The sequence below is a fragment of the Dermacentor silvarum genome, chromosome 11, assembly GCF_013339745.2.
Source record: "Dermacentor silvarum isolate Dsil-2018 chromosome 11, BIME_Dsil_1.4, whole genome shotgun sequence".
Classification (NCBI taxonomy): Eukaryota; Metazoa; Arthropoda; class Arachnida; order Ixodida; family Ixodidae; genus Dermacentor; species Dermacentor silvarum.
In genome coordinates this window covers 114,976,097-114,998,458 of record NC_051164.1, presented here as the reverse complement: position 1 = coordinate 114,998,458, position 22,362 = coordinate 114,976,097, and positions in this window count along the sequence as shown.

Sequence of the window (22,362 nt, the reverse complement as noted above, 5' to 3'; positions counted from 1 at the left end):
GCACAATGAGACCACAGCCGGTGAGGGTAGCCAGGGAGGTGCCCGAGGACAAGAGGGCGTGCGTGATCCGCGGTGGAACTTGCTCCGCCCGCCGTGAAAAGAAGACTAAGGATCGATAGGCGTTGATGGCTCGTATGTCGTTCATGGAGTCCATTTCTTTCGTGAGACCCGCCGGAAGAAGGGAGAGATCAGCTTTCTTGCGGTGAATTGCGTTAATCAGGCGATCCTGTCCTCGGCCTGTTCCTACAAAATGGTATGGAACTATTGTGGCATTGAAATATTTCAGCATGCTGAGGAGAAGTGTTGCCTCAGGAGCACGGGTGTACTTGTGGGTAATGTTTATAGAAGTCAATGTTACGTCCGTAACAACTACCATTTTTATACCACTGAAGATTCCGTAGGAACTGTTGGCCCGATTATTACAGAAGTCAGACGCCAGTGTAAGCGTTTTCCTTCTAACGCAATTGCTGTAACCGTTGGTGGCGACGTCGATTGTCGTGTCATTGGCGCCAATCAAAATACACGCAACTTCCGGGTATTCCTCGTACACCAGCTGCTCTTCTTGCCCCAAGAGAAACATGAATCGAACCAGCGACAGATCGAAACTAGCTGCCGACAGTCTTGTGGTCAAAGACTTCCTCTGTTTTGCTGATGATGCCGGCGTCAAAACCCACACTACTATGTTGCGTGCCACATAGTCCTTAAGCTCTTTGAGCTGAGCTTCTCCAAATACGGTCCACTGTTGTACAGGATGCTTGAGATAGTTCATCCATCCCGGTGCACGGTGAGGTCCTTCGGCTGCAAGCCACAAGAGAACAAACTGACTTGGGGGACACGGCGGCTTGGTGATGTCGCTCAGAAATGTCGACACAGCTCCAGCATTGGCGTTGCAACGGATGACAAGTGAGAACAAGACAACTGCTTCAATTGCTGGGACGTGGCGAACAACTCTCATGGTAAAAAAAAATGACATGAAGGCCATTCGCGGCGGACCAGCCTAAAAGAACCAGGCTGCAAACTCCAGAAAGTAGCTTACAGAAGTTGAATGTTGTCAGAACATATATGATAAATAGAATTTCACAGTATACGTAGCGTATTAAACGTCTAGAGCGTAACTTGGAAGGTATACCTGACACGAGACTTTCGCTGCGTACACTGTAGACGTCGCACCCAACCCTGTTCACTCCAGCAGCAAGTCGACCTACCGAAAAATTATGCCTATTTATAACATGCGTCTCATGCAACCCCCACAGTATATGTCCAAAAGCTGATACGCACAGAATTCGAAGCTGCCTGAGAATGACTCAAAGGCCGACGCAAAGCGAGCTTTTTATCGCAATACCTGCGCGCGGTTCTGACAGGATGAGCACATCGGCACCAAGATTTCGTTTTCTGTAAACACCGTGGAAGACCTCCAAATAAATCCACTGTGCTCTTAAAATTCGATTGCATCAAATATTATCATTTGAAACACGTGAAATTATACTTATTTACGTGGGTCAAAACATCCAATACGAGCGTGTTCAAAATTTGATTCGTTGCGTGACTTCAAAGAGATTGATGGCGCTTTGACGGGCATTACAGTGCAACGTTATTGCAAAAATCGATTCACGATATTTTTTTGTCAAATTACAAATTTTTGATTGCATTACGCGTGCACGTGGAATAACGTGCGCCTGCCGACAAGAGCCCCTACGTGTCGATCGGAGTAAACAATAAAAGCACTTTCCCAATAATATGAGAGAGAGAGAGGAAGGCAGGGAGGTTAACCAGAGGAGAGTTTCCGGTTTGCTACCCAGCACTGGGGTGGGTAACAGGGGTTGGAAAGAGGGCACAATTGCCGCGCGACTGGCCGCTCAAGGCACTTTGCGTATATTCGCGGGCTTCTTTCACACTCGGAAAAACACTTTTATGTAGCACGTATTGAGCAACATTGAGCTGTATCGGGAGTTTTTCACGGTGCTCTACAATTTTCTCATTGACACTTTGATAATTAGAATAGTACTTCTCGAGTTAGATAATTAATTACAATTACCTAATTAAATCTCAGTAACAAAAAAAAATTACTGGCAGCTCCTCCACTGTACTGGAAACAATACGCACTAGGTTGGCTTCGCGTAACACCGTTCCTCTTTTTTTTTTTTTTTTAATCGTGCTGCGTGATAGCTGGGACACCCTGTATATTCTATACGGCATTAAAGGCGTGCTTCATCACTAAAGTTGTTCATACCTTGTCTTACATTCTTTACAAAGCAATTCCTCGGAATATTGAGATTGACTGCTCGCAAACAAATGTCATTATACAAAACATCGACAGCGCATGCCTTTTATGTTAAATCTTCTCAGACTCAAATTTGACAAGTGCGAAACAAAAATTTAGTCACTTTAGCATACGCCAAAGAAGATGAAGGCGAAAGACTGCGCGCTCACGATACCTACATTCTATAAACTAAATTACTCGGCATTCTCATTCGAATGCGTTGTTACTTCTTATGACTTGTTTTCTCCCACCATAGTTCGTGGGTTCAAGTGCCTTAATTGACGCTAGCTTATTTAACCGTGCCTTAATTGACGCTACCTTAACATCAAAGGTAGTATACGTTCGACTCCTATACCAAAGGTCGAGGGTGCGACTCCCACCAAAGGTCGTGGGTTCGAGTGCCTGAAATAACTATATCTTAATTAACTTTGCCTTAATTAAGATGGAGTTAATTGAGGCACTCGAACGACGAACCCGCGAGTAGTGACACGAGCGCGAGGGGCAGTATGGGAACGCTGGCATGATGAGCAGCACCGGAGCCAGCTGTGGAAGAAGACGACGACGAGCGCGTCTCTGCCACCACGTGAACTTTTGTGTAGTCGCCGCGTTTTCGCTCACGGACTTTGAAGGGCGGCTGAACGATGATACATATAAGGCCTTAAAACAAAAGATTGGCCCTCGTAGCAGGCCGCGTTTCTACCAAAAAGCTCGCCTTCGTGCATATATCGTTCGCCGCCAGCTATCATCATATAGGCTGCTGATGATGATTATAAAGCTGCACTTGCTGTGAAGCGTGAGAAGCAGTCGGGAATCATTGAATGTTATCGCGTTCCACTTTTAAAGGCGAAGCTTAAGCGTCCTCCAAATTTTTGTAACAAGCGAAGCTTAAAGTGCTAGAATCGGTCATCTTTACGCGGGCGATTGTGTTATATATCGCGACATTCGGAACGAACCGGACAAACGTATGCTGAAGTCAGATTTACATTATATTACATACATGCAAACAGTAGTTAGTGGAAATAAACATTGACAACTGCCAATTATGTGTCTCGCAAGAAAAAAGAAAAAACGCGCTACAGTCCTAAACAATATCCCGCTTAGGGATGTGTCGTAAATACGATATTGTCGATATCTCGGCATAACTGTGGCGTGATTTAAATGTAAGGTGCATATCGAACTAGGGGGGGGGGGGGGGGGGTAAATTACTTCTTGTGCAAACCCCCGTGAGCTCCACATTGAAATGCGACCGCCTCTGTTTCAGTTCCTAACCGCGATAACTTCATATGTGCTCTTAAACTACTTGACAATAACGCCTACTCGTTTATTTTTATTATTATTATCACCGCGCGGCTTGAGTAACATGTATGTAAACCTGCTTGTGTTTGCCTGTGCAGCAAAGTTTTAATGGGAATAGCATTCTTTACCTGCTTCAACCGTTTTGAGTCCTCCATCTAGCCTCTTACAACTGAGCCAGTGGCCCAAGCTGTCTACCTGCTTAGGGTATGGTAGTGACGCGTCGTGGTCGTTTCATCATTCCTGCTTCGTGATATCTTCCACCCCGACCCAGTGGCTCAAGTTGTCTAAAGCTTGGGCGACTCGTGGTCGTAATTGCATCGCCATCATTGGTCATGCCGTCGTCGTCACAGTGATGCCGTCGTTCAATCGTCGTCATTCCAGCTTCGTGATCTGACTCTCGTCATGCTGCCGTCGTCACCCCTACCAGTTTTAGCCTGTGCCACTAGGTTCGGGGTATTATTGATGCGGTCGTGGTAGTTGTATCGTCGTCATTCCAGCACCTTTGTCATGCCGTCGCCATCACGCTGTCGTTTTATCATTGTCTCCACTGCAGTAGCATCATCCCATTGTCGTCATGCCGTCGTCGTCATACACGTTTCGTGACATCGTCACGCGATTGTCCTTAAACAGTCGTCGTCATTCCGTTGCCGTCTGGCCATCGTTTCACCGTTGTCATCACTTCAGTATCGTAATTCCGTTGTCGTCATACCACCTTCATCGATCCGTGGAAGTAATTACTTGTTCTATCGTAATCATGCTATCGTCATTCAATCGTGATTATGCCGCCCTTGTCATGCCATCGTCGTCACACATACGTTTTCATGTCATCATTGGACGTGTCATCATCATTCCTGCTTCTTCATCCGGTTGTCGTCATACCGCCGTCGTCGTCATGTCGGCGTCGTCGCGTTGTCATCCTTATACCGTCGTTGTAGTTTAAATGACATCTCATTCTCGTTATGCCGTCGTCGTTACACGCCTTTGTCGCTCGATCATTCCTTCGCCGTCATTCTATCGTCACTGCGTCGGTGCCATACAATCGTCGTCATGCCTCCGTGCTCATAGGCGACCTTGGCAAGCGGGTGCCATAGTGTTGCGGGAGATGTTTATTTACACGGTGAAGCGAGGTTCAGGAGGAAGCCATAGGAAAGGACCAGCCGGCGCGGAGTACAGCCCAGCTCACGCGCCCCACTTCCACTCCGAAAATTTCGCGCAGTGCTGCGACTCTGTGTCGTGCTGAATCCGGTCCACGGTGAACGCAGGTCCAGAAGTCAACAATAGCAAAGTGGGACGATATCAGGGTGTGTGCCAAATAACCGAAGCAACGAGAGTCTCATAATTACCACTACACGTTTTAAATAAACGTGACTTCAGGAATATGATCTGTCGGTATACACTACTCGATTCCTATTGGCATCATTGTGAGACGAGTTCTGCCGTAATCTTTTTCGCCTCTGTTGTTTCATCAAGTCTGTCATCGTCTTTTACACGAGAAACACAGAGAGAAAAGTGAATTTCGCCCGAAAGGCGAAGCATTGATAGCGATAATAAAGTATTAAAGAGACTGACAACCAATTTTTATGGTGTACCCGTTTTTTAATTCAATGGAAAGCTTACAGGTCAGTGTCCAATCATCCAGTGGTAACGCCGTAAGCGCCGTGGAACATTTTTTGTCACAAGTTTTCGATCTGCAGTGAGGATGTCGTTCACTGGAAGCATGCTGGAAACAGTGTTAGGTGAGCGCGATAGCGTTTAGATGCCGGCATTGATGGGAGGCAGACGACAGGTGCGGCCGTAGTTGTGAGAAAGTATTACAATTTTATTCCTGCGATTCATGTTTTCCGAAGTGTTAAATTATTTATAAAATAATAGCTATACGTGCTTTCGTGATTTGCTGTTCAATAGATTTGGTTATTAACAAGTCAAGCGTGTTTCTTAGCCAAGCCAAACTAAGTTCTACAAAGCGATACGGCGCGCTTTTATACACCTGATACGCAGTTGAGCGTGTTGCCGTAGCCACGCGTGCGCTTTTGATTTCCGAAGCATGTTGCCTCTCGAAGACCTGAGTGAGTTGGAACAAAGTATTTTAGCTCCGTACAGACGCAACACACCAAGGAAAAGACTGGCGCAAGGAAAGGGCACATGCTCCCTCATTGGCTCCCATGCGTGCTCGCGAGTGTACAATATCTATAGCACTCATGTGCGCCGCCATGCATTGAGGGCCGCCGCTCGTTAGCGTGGACTTCGTAATACGCATAGAATAAAGCCCAAGCGGCTAACAATATACGAACCGCAATTTTAAGCAATAAGTCATCATCACCAGCCTATATTTATGTCCACTGCAGGACGAAGGCCTCTCCCTGCGATCTCCAATTACCCCTGTCTTGCGCTAGCGTATTCCAACTTGCGCCTGCAAATTTCCTTACTTTATCACCCCATCTGGTTTTCTGCCGTCCTCGACAGCGCTTCCCTTCTCTTGATATCCATTCTGTAACCCTAATGGTCCACCGGTTATCCATCCTACGCATTACATGGCCTGCCCAGCTCCATTTCTTCCGCTTAATGTCAACTAGAATATCGGCTATGCCCGTTTGTCCTCTGATCCACACCGCTCTCCTCCTGTCTCTTAACGTTACTCCTAAGATTCTTCGTTCCATCGCTCTTTGTGCGGTCCTTAACTTGTTCTCGAGCTTCTTTATTAACCTCCACGTTTCTGCCCCATATGTTAGCACCGGTAGAAGGCAATGATTGTACACTTTTCTTTTCAACGACAATGGTAATCTCCCAGTCAGGATTTCGTAATTCCTGCCATATGCACTCCAGCCCAATTTTATTCTTCTATTAATTTCTTTCTCATGATCAGGGTCCCCTGTGAGTCATTGACCTAGATTAACGTACTCCTTTACAGACTCTAGAGGCTGACTGGCGATCCTGAATTCTTGTTCCCTTGCCAGGCTATTGAACATTATCTTTGTCTTCTGCATATTCATCTTCAACCCAATTCTTACTTTCTCGATTAAGGTCCTCAATCATTTGTTATAATTTGTCTCCATTGTTGCTGAATAGGGCAATGTCATCTGCAAACCGAAGGTTGCTGAGATATTCGCCGTTGATCCTCACTCCTAAGCCTTCCCAGTCTAAGAGCTTGAATACTTCTTCTAAGCATGCAGTAAATATAGCATTGGAGAGATTGTGTCTCCTTGCCTGACTCCTTTCTTGATAGGTAACTTTCTATTTTTCTTGTGGAGAACCAAGGTTGCTGTGGAATCCTTGTAGATATTTGCTAAGATATTCACGTATGCCTCCTGTACTCCTTGATTATGCAATGCCTCTATGACTGCTGGTATCTCTACTGAATCAAATGCATTTTCATAATCTATGAAAGCCATATAGAGAGGTTGATTGTACTCCGCAGGTTTCTCGATTACCTGATTGATGACATGGATATGATCCATCGTAGAATACCCCTTCCTGAAGCCAGCATGTTCTCTTGGTTGGCTGAAGTCGTGTTGCCCTGATTCTATTGGAAATTATCTTGGTGAATATTTTATGCAATGCTGAAAGCAAGCTAATGGGTCTGTAATTCATCTATTCTTTAACGTCTCCCTTCTTATGGATAAGTATAATGTTGGCGTTATTCCAGCTCTCTGGTACACTTGAAGTTGTGAGGCATTGCGTATAAAGGGCCGCAAGCTTTTCAAGCATGATATCTCCTCCATCTTTTATTAAATATACTGTTATTCCATCTTCCCCAGTATCTTTTCCCCTGGTCATGTCTTTCAAGGCCCTTCTAACTTCATCGCAAGTTAGGAGCTTCGGTATCCGGTTCATCACTATTTCGAATTAAAGTAGCTTGGCTGTTTTGGGCACTGTACAAGGTCAGTATAGAATTCTTCCGCTGCTTTTTACTATGTCATCGAAATTTCTGATGATATTACCATGCTTATATGTTTCAGGGCATACATCTTGCCTTGTCCTATGCCAAGTTTTAATCTTAGTGATTTCATGCTAATGATTTCATGCTGCGTCAATATTTTACGGCTTCATCAATCTTTCCCACGTTATAATTTCGAATAGCCCTTACTTCTTGTTTATCAGTTTTGACAGTTCAGCGAATTCTAGCTGCTCTCTCGAGTTTGACACTTTCATGTTTTGTCGTTTCTTTATTAGGTCCTTTGTTTCTTGGGAGAGCTTACTTACTGCATGGTTGCCTTGGTGCCTTACCTCCCACTTCAATTGCTGCTTCAGAGATCAGCCTAGTTACGGTTTCATTCATTACCTCTGTTATCTTCATCTTCCTGTTCTAAAGTTACACATTTGTTTGCGAGCACCAGCCTGAATTGGTCTTCTTTTACTCTTACTGCGTCTAGGTTGGCCTGTTTCCTCTTGACTAATTTCAAATTAACTTCAAATTGAGAGAAATCCTAGACCTCACTCACCTATGGTCACTGCACTTTACCTTACCTAACACTTCTACATTCTGCACTATGCTTGGATCGGCAGAGAATATGAAATCTATTTCATTCCTTGTTTCGCCATTAGGGCTTTCCCAGGTCCACTTCCTGTTGATCCGTTTCCTGAAGAATGTATTCATTATTCGGAGCCTGTTCCTTTCCGCGAATTCTACCAACATCTCTCCTCTTGCATTCCTAGAATCAATGCCGTAGTTGCCAATTGCTTGCTCACCAACCTGCTTTGTCCCCACTTTTGCATTCAAGTCGCCCATGAATACAGTATACTGAGTTTGCACCTTTCTCATTGCCAATTCAACTTCTTCATGAAACTGTTCAATTTCTTCATCATCGTGACTGGAGGTTGGGGCGTAGGCTTGTACTACCTTCATTTTGTACCTCCTTTTCAGCTTTATTACGACGACTGCTACCCTCTCATTAATGCTGTAGAATTCATAAATGTCGCCCGTTATGGACTAGAAGTCCTAGCCCGGATTCTCTCTTATCTGGAAGACCTCTATAGCGGAGGACGTGGCCGTTAGTCAGCACTGTGTAAGCCTCACCAGTTCTTCTAACCTCACTAAGGCCAATAATATCCCAGGCAATGCCTGATAATTCCAAATAGTCCTGCTAAGCTAGCCTCACTCGAGAGGCTGTGCGTGTTGAACGTTGCCAGGTTCAGTTTCCATTGGGGGCCTGTCCGGACCCAGAGATTTTTAGCACCCTCTGCCACGTCGCAGGTCTGACCGCCGCCTTGGGCAGTCGCTCCGCAGCCGCTGGGGACTGAGGGCCCTGGGTTAATTGTCGGGGTCATGAGGGAGGTAGTGGCCGAATACTGCACCAGGGAGGCCAATTCCTGTTCTGGTGAGGGAGTGACTGATGAAGCTTAGTGGGCCTGCCTAGTTTGGTTGCACCTGAACTAGTATAGACCCAATAGCTCTCGGCAATATATATATATATATATATATATATATATATATATATATATTGCCGGTGTCAGCACCACTCCATGCCTGAAAATGTAGTCGACTGGAGTAGGATTTGAACTTACGACCTTCAGATTTGAAGTCGGGTGTTCTACCTCTGCTCCACGCCACCACATCAAAAAAACAATAAGTATGCAGTACTTAATAACAGCCGACTTATGTACAGCAGTCTCGTTTATACTACATCTGAAGTACACCAAGGCTTCACCGCTAGTCCTCGTCATTTACTGGTTTTAACAGCGGAGCTGTTTAAGCCGGGCGTAATGTATCTGATGAATAAAAAAAATGTGGGCCGATCCTGGCGGCAGTGCAGCAAGGGTGCAAGCGCAATGGCACATACCCCTGTGAACAAACGAGGCTTAGCCTGGCTAAGTCTAGCTAAGCATGGTTAGGACTACTCAAGCTTAGTCAGTCACCGATAGGAAATTGATAGACCATCAATAGCTAATCGATCCATAATCAATAAATTCCGGAAAATGCCGGGGATGACTTAGTAGTGCTTAGCCTAGCCCAAATACGTGGCCAATACCTTGCGATAGCCCATCAATAGCTAATCGATCAATAATCAATAAATTCCGGAAAATGCTGGGGTTGAATTCATAGTGCACATGCTTACCATAGCCCAAAAAGCCAGGACTAGCTAGGTGCCCATCAGCTCCGCTGTCTGTTTAGCATTGCGCCTCCAGTACAAGGTACGCTAATTTTCATAGCGAAGCTACATACCTCTACCAACCAACGGTTATTTCGTGTGCCCAGCAAAAAACTTCCGCAAAGTGGGACGATCCTGGCGATAAGGCAGAAAGGGTCCAAGCTCATTGGCACATACCAGGGAATAAATAGAGAGAAAGAAAGAGAAAATCACCGCGAAGGTTAGAGAAAGAAAGGGAAAGAAAGCGAGAGAGAAAAAAAAGAAATAGAGAGAGAGAACGAAAGAAAATCGGAGATACAAAGAAAGAGAGGGAAAGAAATATATATAGGAAAAGAGAAAGAGAGATAGAGAGATCTTTAAAAGTTCAGCAAAAACTTCTAAATGATCACCCCGTATTAAGCTGTGGTGGTTGAACAGTACTTAAATACCCGGCTTAGTGGCGTATAGTGGCTTCGGCGTTGCACTGCCAAGCCCGAGGGCGCGGGATCGAATCCCTGCCCCGGCGGCCGCATTTTGATGGGAGCGAAATGCAAAAACGCGTGTACCGTGCATGTTAAAGAACTCCAGGTTGTCAAAGTTAATCCGGAGTACCGGTGTGCCTCATAATCATATCTTGGTCTTGGCACGTACAACGCCAGAATTAAAAAAAGAAGTACTTATATGAAAATGAATTAATGCGTGTGCACTAGCTGGTTGAACGAATGAAAAACGGATAACGACGAATCAGGCAGGGTGCCGAAAAAAAAAAGAGAAGGCAACATATTTCGCAAGCTTCAATCGCCTCAAAGGCACCAGCACTCAAGGCTTAGAGCACGAATAGCGTGCTACTTTGCCTAAACTCCTCCCACCTGACAGCTGAAGTAAGTTCCGCTTTGGAAAGACCCTAAAGTCTGCCATCACTGTGCATCACAAACTCTTAAAAATGCAGTCCTATCGTTCAAGGTCGTACCGTGAAAGCGTTTTCCACTAGTGTCTAATGGTGAAGATGACAGACAGTAAGTGAAGTTCTTTTGCAAAACGAAGAGTCCAGTAAATTTATTCCATCTCACGTGGATCGATAACTAATCTACCAGGTCACGGCCTCAGCGCGTGTGTCCTTTGTCTGGTACACGTAGCGCTTAAATCACGCCAATTCTTTCTAGAGGTACAGCCACCCAAATCTTTAACTAGCGTGCGCGAAAGGCGACTTGCTGTGCGCCAGCACCTTAAATTAAGAACAAACTAACAAATTACTACACTATCTTAGCCAGCTTTGTCAGCATTAGTTATCCTCGACCGTTTCGCAAGTTCGTTCCATCGTAACGCACTGGAAAGCAGAAAAAAAAACGCATTTACATAAGCTAGCTAAAGATTTGGCCGGCTATATACATCGCCACGAACGCTTGCATTGTTGCTGGCCGCATAATTATCTATAAATATTAGCTGCGCACGCGAGAGCACAGTACGTGTTTTAAATGGCCTGCTTGTGCATTTTGACGGGCACATTCCGAGGTGATCCTTTGAAATTACATAACCTCGAACGCGAAGACGCAGAGTTCGTTCACTGCAAACGTAGGATTTTTTTTCTCTCTCTCTCTCCAAAATGGGATGTAATGAAAGAACGTGCATTCAGACAGCAACTGTTGGATTTTACAGCTTGGTAGTCCAAATAATTATCAAAACAACTACACGTTATTGCGTCTATGGCCTTGGGCTTATTTCAAAGCAATTTCGCCTCAGTGCCACCCTGTTCCACTATGGACCTGGAGTGAGAGAGCCCTTCTCTCTGCGCGTGAGGAACAAAATGAGTGTCCCACTCCTTGAACATCACCTATGGCTCCAACGAATCTATTACCACCGTGTCAGTGACATCTCTTAGTTTGTAGCACGTCTTTTGTCGAAGTTACAAAGCATGCCCCCGACACACGCATCCGAATGCACTTCCTAGAAAAAATACTCGTGCACAGAATTCTACACGGACGCATCGAAGTTGCATGCGGTGTTTCTTATGCAGCGGTGGACGCATCGTTCTCGGAATCCGTTGCTCTGCTCCCGGAAGCAAGTATTTTCACGGCCTATGCATTACTCTCAGCTGTAAAGTATATCAGCAATATCCAGCTTCGGAAGGTAATTATTTATACTCACTCTTTAAGCGTCGTTAAAGCTCCTTCGTCACTACAGAATTAAAGATGAGAATCCTGTAATTACTGAGCTTTACTCGGTTCTATGTAAAGCATACGCTTCGCAGCATGTCATAATATGCTGGATTTCTGGGCATAAAGCCACTGAAGGCAATATGCTTGCCGACAAACTGGCTACATCTATAAGATCAAACGCTAACTGTTCCGTTGCTGTCTATGCCATAGATCTGAAGCCGTTTATATATGCTAGAAATGCAGCGCTTTGCGCTGCAATTCAAGCCAACGAAGGAGGCTCCCCAGGACGCAAAACGAGACACGAAGAAGGCCATCTTAAGTCACTTTCGTTCTTTGTGGTCTCCACAGTATCAATCTTGTGTGATTGAAGGACTCACTCGCCGTGGTTGCTCAGTGGCTACGGCGTTGGGCTGCTGAGCACGAGGTCGTGGGATCGAATCCCGGCCACGGCGGCCGCATTTCGATGGGGGCGAAATGCGAAAAACACCCGTGTACTTAGATTTAGGTGCGCGTTAAATAACCTCAGGTGGTCCAAATTTCCGGAGTCCCCCACTACGGCGTGCCTCATAATCAGATCGTGGTTTTGGCATGTAAAACACCATAATAAAAAAAATTAAAAAAAATTGAACGACTCGACAGAACTGATGCCGCTCTCCGAAATCGCATCCGCACAGGGTCAGTGCGAACTCCAGCTTGGCGGTGCAAGACAGGACTTGGCCCATCATCTCCGTGTGTGCATTGTCAAGCTCTTCGTGATATTGAACATTAAATAATAAAGTGTCCTGAATTTGAAGCAGAACGTAAGAAATGAATACATGAACTCAAGCGTAAGACGGCACCACACTCATATGCAAGTGATGTTTTGTTCCCGCGAAAGCATTGAATATTTAGGAGGGAGGTGCTTCGGCTCCTCCTAAAGTTCCTCCGTGATACAGGATTGGGAAGTGGATGGTGAGCCATATCCGTCGTCGTGGTTCGGAAAACGTGCAACGTATTGGGCTCCGAGTCAACTTGTATTTGATACCTGGTGTAGTGATATCTAGTAGTGAATCTGTTATCTCAGCGATGTTAGCGGAAGCGAGTTCCATTCGGTTATGCAAAATGTAATGCTGACAAATTCTGATATTTCTTCGTCTGGGCGGTGTTGGAAGAAAGCGAACACACGAGAACTATATGTCTATTCTTTTTTTTTTTTTTTTTTTTGCCTTGTCTGTTTCAGCGCTGTTTTGTCACGTATGTTCACTGCAGACTCAACTGGGTGGATAGGTGGATTGAGCATGCTCTTTGAAATTAAGTAGCGTCTTATGCTACCAAGCTAGTTATTACTTTTTATTTACCTCAAATAAATCTATTGACATAACTCGCCACAGGACATGCATGGTCATCTATGGTTCGAAAGCTCTCAGCAGTGACGGGGCCGAATAAATAGTTCCTCATATACGTAGGGTTCTATTTGAAGTAATGATATAAGTGGTTCAAGTTTCTTAAAAACGTTAACCCGCCGTGGTTGCTTAGTGGTTATGGTGTTGGGCTGCTAAGCACGAGTTCACGGCATCGAATCCCGGCCAGTGCGGTCGCATTTCGATGGGGGCAGAAGGCAGAAAACACCTGTGTACTTAGATTTAGGCGCACGTTAAGGAACCCCAGGTGGTCCAAATTAATCCGGAGTCCCCCGCTACGGCGTACCTCATAATCAAATGGTGGTTTTGGCACTGAAAACTCCGTAATTAAAAAAAAAAAAACATTCTTCAAAGTGTTTCTAAAAGTATCCATTTAAATGTTGAACTTTTCTACATTATTAGCAGCTGCAGCCGCGAGTGTACATTCCGCAATAGGCACTGAACCTTATTTTATTCTCTTGAGAAGCACAGCGAGGTGCCCGCAGGGGCGTCTGCGTAAGCATGCGTTTGGTGTGTTGCGACACCACGGACCCGAGCACACAGGGGTTGGACCCTCCCGCCTGTAGCCGTGCGCGGCTTAACCGTGTCTGGGGTAAAGAGGATCCTGGGGGTTGAGCCGATGCCGGGTGTCTGGACCGTTATGGCCCCCCGGCGGAGGCAACACACCTCTTTGGCCTCGGCTTCACGTAGACGGCACCCCCGGACTGACCCACCCGGGGGAAATCGGTAGTTGCCTTTTCCTGTCTCTCTCTCTCCCTCCAACCTTCGTCTTTCTTGTTTTCACTCTTTCCTGTCCTCTCTTTATTTTCCTTTCACTTCCGACTCCGCGGGCTGCAAGGGTTAACCTTGTGCATTATATCCTGCCTTGGGTATATGTATTTGGTTATAGTGGTGGCGTACAGTTGGCGTTTGCAGGAGCTCTCCCTTACAGACTCTGCAGCGTCCCCTTGTTGGGCTCCATGGTGGGTGGCTGGCGCCACCGCCGAAACTCTTCCCACATATATGGATAGCTCCTTTCCTGCACTTGCTGATCGCCGCCCGAAACGGGGGCGCACCGAAGAAATATTCCAATTTTTTGGCCGACAAATTGAGAACTTTCCACGATACCACGTCGTACATAGTGAGAAAACTGACAAGTCCGTGAGAGTGATCTCACCCTTTATTGTTGCAAAGAATCTGACAGAGACTATAGGACCAGGTTACAAGGCGACGAAGATGGCCAGCGGTGATCTCCTTCTGGAACTCCGCGATAAGAAACAACATGATAAACTACAGAATCTAGTGTCGTTTGGAAATTTTCCTGTGACTGTGACCCCGCACCGCACCATGAACACCACCCGCGGTGTTATTTCTGATGACGACATGTTGGAGCTCACTGCATGAAGATGAAATTCTGGAAGGATTTAAGGAACAAAATGTTTTGGCTGTAAAACGAATCAAGATGAGGCGCGATGGTAAGGAGATTCAGACAAAACACATAATTCTTACTTTTGGTTACTATACAAAATGAGAGCTGTCTATACAAGCACACTTCCAGTTTGCTGCTTGGGGGTTTTCCCCCTATTGTTTAAAAAATTCCCGCAATTTTTTTGGTTGATTATGCTTATTCTTGATGTGTATTGCAGATTTATATAAAAAATAAACTTTTCTATGTTTTTATATGTCTTGTCATTAAAGGATCAAGAACGCATGACCGTTTATTTACTCCCTGGTAAGGTATTCTGCATATATGTACCCCTCCACCTCCTATGGCCTTGTCGCCGAAGTTTCCAAAAGCGGAAAAGGCGTCGTGCCTTAAGCACTTTTTCAGCATGTCGCGTGTGCATAAGACTGTAATTGCGGTAGCGCATGCGCAAGCCAGGCTTCGATTATCCGTCCATGAAGAATTGCCATATGTGAATCGATATCTATCGAGAGTGCACACACGTTTTCATTATTCACGGGCTGGCGCTGCCTTCCTAAGAGCATGCGCAGATATGTTTCTGTACTACTTCCTTTCGGGTGATAATCGGCGTTTGTGTCCTTGTCGTTCGTGCCCACGTCTTCTACACGTAACCTTTGAAACAATGCATTCATACGAACTCGCTTAGCTTTCTGTCTTTTTAGGTTCCTATATTCCGCGCCTTTTATTGGTATGTTAATTGTCACGGCCACATAAAGCTCGTTTGCGTAAAGTTCAATTTGACGCAAAATACCGAACACTCCAAGGGTAAAATTTATAATTCCATATGTTCGATGCTTGTACCAATCACCGCCCGTACAGTTTGTTGAATGCTCCATGAAAAGGCCAAGGTCGATCTATTTCACCTTTGCGTGCTAATCTAGACTAACTGCCTTTTTTTACCCCAAAATAAAGGTCTGCATGCTGTGGTGCTATTGCAAGCAAAAATCGAATTTTCATATGACGAAGACTTGTCACGCACACGAAGACCTGGTGTTTAAATTCTGGAATAGGAAATAGCTGCTATAACTTTTTCAGGTGATAGAAATGGGAAAAAAACGAACTGCTTCGTTATTTTGCCTTTAAGCATTTCCATTAGAAATTTTGACAATGTTTCATGGTAGCCAAGGCGACGAGTCGAACCAATAGGTCGAAGCCTCCAATATGCATCACTTGCCGTTCATCCCTCCAAAGCTCGATTGACTGGAAAGGGGGTGGCATAGGTGAGGGATGGAACTGTTGATAAGCACTCGCGGCCGACCTCATGCAATTTCTAAGGCGGAATCTGCGACATCAACCGAATCTCCCAGTCAGGATTTCCACGCAGTCTCCATCCGACTGTTGACGGAAAAGGCACAGCGGAAGAAATGGCAAGGAGAAGCCCGCTTTCGATTCTGCCGTTGTGTTGTTTGCATGCAGTGCTAATGAGAAATGTTTTTAACGCTGCAGCATTGCGACGCGTCACTTACACCTGGCTAATCGTTTTCCCGGTTTTCTCATTTTGCAGTAATCAAACTATACCTCGACTGCTACTAGATTTAGCCGGCTCGCTGCGCAGTCCGCAAGCTGTTGTGCTGTTGTGGCTCAAAGACAGGTCTTTAGAAGATTCCAAGTCGATTTTGAAGATCGTTCAGCTACCTGTTATGCAATGGAACCAACTTGGGGAACAGCAGCTGAATGAGCTGAAAGTTCACGTCAATGAGAACAGGAGGGTCTGGGTGGTAGTGCCATTGGCTGACATGAAGCAACAGAGTGACCTATTGTCAAAACTTAATGAAACTGTGTTCGGCCTGTCGCTTGTTCGCTTTGTGATCGCACTCCAGCCCGATGAGCAGCTCCCGCACGATCAGTTCACAGAATTGTCCTGCATTGTGGTTGGCGTCAAGGACACAACCATCGATGTTGCCATGGACGGCTTCCGTAACTGCATACAAAGAAAAGTCCTGCCGTCACCTGATGAACTTTTCCATCACAACAGCAAAGCCTCTTACAGTGTCTTCAACAACAGGATGCTCATCACCGCGACAGAGATCACGTTAACGACTGTGAATGTTTACAGCCGCTACACTCGCATTCCAGAGTCGGTCCTCCTTGCTAACACCCTGCAATATCTTAACGCGACTATCATACCGTACCACTTCAAGGGAACCGGAAAGGGACAAGATCGTCTCATTTACAAGGTTCATCGAAAAGAAATCGACCTGTCACTTTTTCCAGCTGGACTCAGTGAAGAGGAGGACGCCCGCATCGACGCCCGGGCTATCAATGCTTTTCGATCCATCGTATTCTTCTCGCGCAAGGGAACGCGCGTGCCTCCTCGACTTTCGCATGTGCTTTTGTCATCGGGTCACCTTTTAATAGCTGTCACAATCTCTGCATTCATTGTCGTCTGCGTCTACCTTTGCCAAAATCCCCTGCTTGGCTCTCGCACCAACTTGATCAAATGCTTGCTCTTCCTGTTCGCCAACCTTGTCGGCCGAGGCTATCCTGAACCGCCCCCGCGCCGTGGTAACGGAACTCGAATTATTTGCTTGTTCTGGGCATTTACCATGCTGTCAATATGCGCATACCTACAATCAGCGATCACCTCCGAAGTGAACGTTCCCACGCTGGAAAGAAAAATCAAGAACTCCGACGATTTGCTGAATTTCGCCAAAGCGAAGCTTGTGCTTCCGTGCTTGGAGCAAAGTTCCTTCTCCGAGAGGTTTATCATGACCTCAACAACAGAAGTTGGATCGGCACTTCGTGAACTGCTTAAGAGTTGCCGTGGCTGTATCAACACCAAGAGCGGCCGGGACGGCATTTGTCTGGGCCTCGCCAAGCGCGGCACGCACGTCTACATACGAGTATACGACGTCATCACTCAGATGTACTGGGAGCGGTTCGGAATCGCGGCCAGTGAGGACAGTTTTCGTTTCTTGCCGAACGCTCCGATGATGGCTAAGGGCTTTCCGTGCGGACCAGCCTTGAAGCGCCTCGTCCTGGAACTGCGGGAGCATGGACACGAGCAGAAGATGACGAGAATGAATGTGTGGCATATCATGAAGGAATTATCCGGCGTTTCATATGACACAGCGATAATGGCTCCAATCTCCTTTTGGGACAGCTATCTGATCTATACAGGCGGGACACTGCTCGCTTGTGTTTCGTTTCTTTTGGAGCTTTGCTGCGCGCGTACCGTTGAGCGGTACCGCGGACGTGCTCGGTGAAAGACATTCGCCACGATATCTGCACTATACACAATTCGTCGCTCATGTCACGGCCACCGCTATCGCATTCAACAATCACGACGACACACAACCTTTGTCCGTAAAGTTCCGAGATTGAGTCCATTTAAAAAAAAAAATGCGTTTAACATTGAAATCATTTGTGCAGCACCCCTTCAAGATAGTCTCCCTTGCAGTCTATATACACAGCTTCCAACGCTTCTTGAGGTCTTGGAAACAGTTGGAAAACATTTCTTTTGGCAGGGGTGTCAGGTCCTTTGTCGTGGCGTCTTGAATGGCCTCCACGCTCCCCATCCAGCGACCTTTTAGGGCTCTCTTCACACGAGGAAACAGGAAAAAATCGCATGGGGAGAGGTCAGGCGAGTATGGCGGATGAGGAAGTACAGTAATGCTGTGCTTGGCGATAAATTTTGTCACGCTGAGAGCAGTGTGCGGCCTTGTGTTATCGTGGAGAAGGCTCCATTGTCCAGATGCCCATAAGTCAGGACGACGGCGTCGCAGTGCATCACGCATGTGTTGGAGCACGCGGATATAAAACTCCTGATTCACCGTCTGCCCTTGTGGGACGAGCTCGTGGTGTATGACACCTCTGGCACCGAAAAAAAAAAAACTATCAGAGTCGTCTTTCTATTGGTCTTCTAGCTGTCGCCGCACCTTTCTCGACGCCGGGGAGCTTGTGGACCGCCATTCGGCGCTCTGCCTCTTTATTTGAGGATCGTATTGAAAACACCATGTTTCGTATTCAGCAATGATGCTGTCGACGAATGCAGCATCCTTCTCTGCCTCGGAGAGCAAATCGGCGCTCACTGAAATCCGCGTGTCCTTCTGGTCCTGCGTGAGGGAGTGTGCCAGAGGTGTGGCATTCAGCTTTTCTTTCCTCAAGTTCTCACGCAAAATTTGGTGGCATGTTGTTTTACAAATGTCGAGAGCATCCGATAGCATGCGGACTGTAATGGTGCGGTCTTGCTGTACGATCTCCCTTGTCCGAGCCGCGTTGTTTTCATTCCGTGAGGTTGCAGGGCGCCCCCGCCTTGTGTCGTCTTCCACCGACGTTCTCCCCGAAACGAAACTCTTGTGCCTCTCTAAAACTCGCGCCCGCGATAACGTCTCGTTGCCGTAAGCGTCACGAAGGAGCTCATACGTCTGTGTGGCTGCCTTGCCAAGCTTCAGACAGAATTTTATGTTTACAGGCTGCTCGTGGTGGACGTCCATCTCTCCACATTCACTCACAGTAAAATCATAGAATAAAGATGGTAGAATGCGCAAACGACTAGTGGCAACGTATTTTTCTACATGTAGTACCATCTAGCGGCTGCCACAGCAATTAACATAAATAGCTCAGGTTAGCCCGAAAAGATGGCGCTATATATACATACGCACTAGAGTCACCAGTGACTCTAATACGCACCAACATTTGTTTTGCGGAATCATTTCTAGAGAAGAAAATAAATCAGTCTCGAAACTTCACGGACAAAGGTTGTAAAACCAAGCTTTATGCAGCGACTACTTTCGAAAATGGCGTCTCGGTTAGCGATAAAAATTGTGACTTACTGATGAATGCAACAGAGACAGCAAACTTCAAAAATACAACTGCGGCAAGAAGGTCGGTAATTTGAACGCTAACAGTGTTGCCCGAAAATGTGCCTGCAATGCAAATATATAAGAAAAATGTGTTTCGCTGTATAATTCGAGTAGCCTGCCTAAGCGGCGGCTATAGCTTAGCTTGAAGCTCTTACGTCTTTCATGTATGCGTCATACGAAAAAAATAAAAAAATTCTGGCTGAACCCACCTACGATGATCTAAGTTACGCGAGAGCATTCACACAGCACACATACTTCCTTTACAGCCGATCAGACCGTACGGTGCGTCCGTTTGGCTTCGCCGCTTTTGCGGTCAAACGCACGCGTCCATAGAAAGCCACGTTCGAGCCACCCATCCATATCGTGAGATATACGATTGTGCTCTTCTGGGGCGGTATTCTGTAAGAGTCTACCTAGTGGACTGTCCATTTCTACGCCCGTTGATTCGCTGCTGCTTTCTTCCTGCACGTCAAGCAGCTGCGAATCAACGGGCGCAGAAATGGACAGTCCACTAGGTAGACTCTTACAGAATACCGCCCCTGTTCTACTGTCGCACGTATTCCACGCCCCTTCTTAACAGTTGTCGTGGCGCGGTCGTGGCGAACGAGCTTTCGTTCCTCAAAAACAGGAACGAAAACTCGTTCCTTCCCAATATTGAAACGAGTTCCCGTTACAAGTTCCTTTAATGCGAAAGGAACGCGTTCCAGTTACACTTCGAACATTGGAACGTGTCATTACATCAACGTTAGATTTTATTTTTTAAAATTAAAATATAGTGTCTGATAATCCTGAGGCAAAATAAAGTGAGGAATTTAAAACTCACATTGATCGAACTACGTATGTTATACGAATTTCAACATTGCCGACAGCAGATCTGGAGATAAAAAGAATCCAAAGAAATGCTCCTAGACGAATTTGTTCAGGGAGCACCGCACATACCCCAGGCATGTCCAACTGCAACTTTGGTGCTCCTCTATTACAAATGCAACACATATGGTACCTTCCCCTTTGGTCTTCAAATGCGCAGTCAAGATACTGTGCTTCAGATGTGCAAATAGAAAGTTACTCACTTGCATGAAAATAATTAAATTTCTTTCACAAGAAACCGCATCGAAAGGAACAATACATAAGCGTTTAATAAATGCTGATCCAATATTGCAGTATGAGCGGAAGAAAAATGTCCACTATACATATTCGCAACTTAGTTAAGTCCCTTGTTTGAACTCTGCAAGAGTTGCACCTCGATGTTGGTGTCCGACAGACGAACCCGTTTCTTCGTCAGCACTTCGTTGGCAATGTTGAAGAGCCATTTCACAGAAGCGCTTGAGGGTACTGCCGTGCTGTACTTGAGGAAAAGTTGGTTCAGTCCCTCGAAGTCCTTCATCTGTGACAGTAGGTAGTCAACTGTTACCAGCAGGTACCGCGACAGCTCATCCTGTTCCGCGGCTGGAAGGGTTTGGTGCCCGAACGAGAAGAAATCTTCGGGCGCGGACGAGGTGAAAACAGCTGCGCTGGCTGGTTTGGTCACCACAGCCAACTCTGTCTTTATGTTTATGGTCTACAGGAGGCAGCGTCACGTGCCAATCTTGAAGCCTAATCATAAAAAAAATATAGCGGAGAACTCACGAAAAAAAATGCACCATAGTCACATGACAGGCAAGCGGTAGTTCTTTGCGCCTCACGCGGTCGCCCATCCGTCCTGCATGATGTGCTGCGTATGTGCGTGCGTCTGTTCAATGCCGTGGAACGTTTACAGAAGGAATGCTGTTCCCTCTGCCGTACCTTCGTAAACGTAACGAGTTACCGTTACAGTTCCACCTCCCCTTAATGGAACGGTGGCGTTGCTCCCAAAAGGAACTAGTTCCAGGAACGCCGTTCCGTACAACACTGTCGTGGCGTTGTGAAAATATAATCCACACAAAAGCGAGCCCTTAGAAAGCAAATACAGTAAAAGCTCGATGATACGATCACGGCTAATACGAATTTCCGGATGATACGAATTTTTCTGTGGTCCTGGCCGAGCCCCATTACTTTACAACGTGCTAGCGAACGGTTGTTACGAATCGATTTTCAGCCTGCGTCGGTTGATACGAATAAACGCCGCCCCACCGACGGCCGCGAAAGAGAACAGCGCGCAGTCACGCGCTTTCTCTCCTTCTCTTTTGGTGCGGAGGCGCGGCGCCGGACAGCGCGGACTCCGCGACTGGGCGCGAAGAGTTTGAAGCGGTGGCGCTTCAAGAAATAAATGCTTTTTACGTACATGTGCCTGAGTGAGTTCACCTCTGACTCTTTAATTTAGCTACAGTCGAATCTCGTTAATTCGAACACGCTTATTTCGAACATACCGCGTACCGACAATGCTCTTAGCAGCGCGCCAAATAACGCGGCGGCGCCTCCGACCGGCATTGCTCCGACACCGCCATAGAGCAAAAGCTCAGGAGAGACCCCTCAATGCCGCGCGCGAAGGAACGGGAAAAAAAAAAAAAACCCGCGGCGGAAATTTCCCCCTCTCTCAAATTGCAAGGTCGCCGTTTCTGCATCGCGCCGGAACAAGCGTGTACGTTCCGACTAGTGAGTTCTAGACAACCGTATGCTAGCACACACTAGTGCCGACGTCTCAGCCACGCCGATAAAATGGCAGTGAACCCTTCTCTATTTTCTAGTCACATGTTGAACTTGCATGCTGCGGCAGCAGCGCAGAGGGAAGCAGCGGCGGAGGCACAGTCGGGCTAACGAAACTGCCACGCCCGCAAACGCTCGCTTCCCGATAACGGCAGAAAACGAAACTTCAGGGGGCGGCTAAAATAAGCTGGCGCCAGCACGGCGGCGGGCGCGCACGGAGATGTGCGCACGGAGTGTGCCAAATCCGCTTCCCTGCCGCCCTCCTCCCTCACCTTCGACGGTCTCCGCGCGCACCCGTGTGCCGGCGCCGCCCG